The sequence below is a fragment of the Galeopterus variegatus genome, unplaced genomic scaffold (genome assembly GCF_000696425.1).
Source record: "Galeopterus variegatus unplaced genomic scaffold, G_variegatus-3.0.2 Scaffold2656, whole genome shotgun sequence".
Taxonomy (NCBI): Eukaryota; Metazoa; Chordata; class Mammalia; order Dermoptera; family Cynocephalidae; genus Galeopterus; species Galeopterus variegatus.
This window is the reverse complement of record NW_007728767.1, coordinates 9,513-10,021: the sequence shown is the minus strand read 5'-3', so window position 1 is coordinate 10,021 and position 509 is coordinate 9,513. Positions and strand designations below refer to the sequence as shown.

The following is a 509-nucleotide window of genomic DNA, read 5'->3' as shown; positions in this document are numbered from 1 at the left end:
GAAACTTAGTATAACTAAAATAATGAAACGTTTTGGCTTTAGTTATGAATGGCCCTAACCATACAATTAGCGTAGCTATTGCTGTAACCCCACAACTGGCGTAGTCGTGTAGCTTTACAGTGGGATGGCAAGTTTACACCTGCCCCTCACCTACCTGATACTGACTTTCTCACTGTTGCTTCCTGGACTAAACTAACAGGGAATTATTTTGAAGTACATTGGAACGGCCAAAAGGGAGATAAGCTTCTCAAACAAAAAAGTGATTAATGCATACGCTTTATTCAATGTGATTAATGGAGAATACATTGCCCCTGGGAACAGTTTCTACTATGCTATCTGGATACTAAAATGTTAACAGAAGCAGCTCTTTGCTGTCCCTCACTCTGCCCTTAGTTAATAGAAATTCAGACTTGCCAAGTGAGGCTTTATGTGTAGTGTCTTCATGTCAAGCGTAGCTGGTGCATTCTCATCAGCTGGTATTATATGCACTACTCATTAGTGAGTATGAC

The 509-nt window shown here is 40.3% G+C and overlaps 1 pseudogene; it reads left to right on the top strand.

Annotated features, from left to right (window-relative positions):
• LOC103598518 overlaps nucleotides 1–259 on the top strand; it is a 1,880-nt pseudogene extending 1,621 nt beyond the window's left edge.
• Nucleotides 260–509: the final 250 nt, after the last annotated feature.